Source organism: Octodon degus, unplaced genomic scaffold, assembly GCF_000260255.1.
Source record: "Octodon degus isolate 3935 unplaced genomic scaffold, OctDeg1.0 scaffold00015, whole genome shotgun sequence".
Taxonomy (NCBI): Eukaryota; Metazoa; Chordata; class Mammalia; order Rodentia; family Octodontidae; genus Octodon; species Octodon degus.
In genome coordinates, this window is record NW_004524591.1 from 4517142 (window position 1) to 4517763 (window position 622).

Sequence of the window (622 nt, forward strand, 5' to 3'; positions counted from 1 at the left end):
AGTATTACTCAGCTATAAAGAGTGATAAACTCCAAACCTTTACATTTAAGTGGATGCCACTTAAAGATATGCTCATAAGTGAAATAAACCAGACACTATGTGTAAATATCATATAGTTTCCCTATTATAAGAACTCAAAAGAAGAAATACAAATAGAAAGATATAATAAAATTAAAAGGAAAGCAAGAACTTGAGGACTGGACAATGAAGAGAAAGCAAGGAGAAGAGCCAGGAAACATGACAGAACAAGCCATATAGTTATATGTCGAAGATTGGTAAGGCAATGATCCTGAGAATCTTCAGAATCTTCAAATCTAGCAGGTAATTGGAAGGATTCTCACCCTGACTAACTATATATACTGATACCTGTGAACTAAGATACTGCACTGATGATGGCAATTTGCAATAATAGGTTCATGCTTGGAGTGCCTGTCATTGTGGTCATCTGAATATTGGCTGCTTGTCATGACATTCCAGTTGCTGCTGTGCTGTCTCTCGGGTAGATGATTGTTTAAAGAGGAAGGGGGTGGTGAATGAAAGCAAGAGACAGGAAAAGGAGTATTGCGGGACTGTCCTGCAACAATGTTGTATATGGTTAGATTTCTGGATTTATGTGTAAACA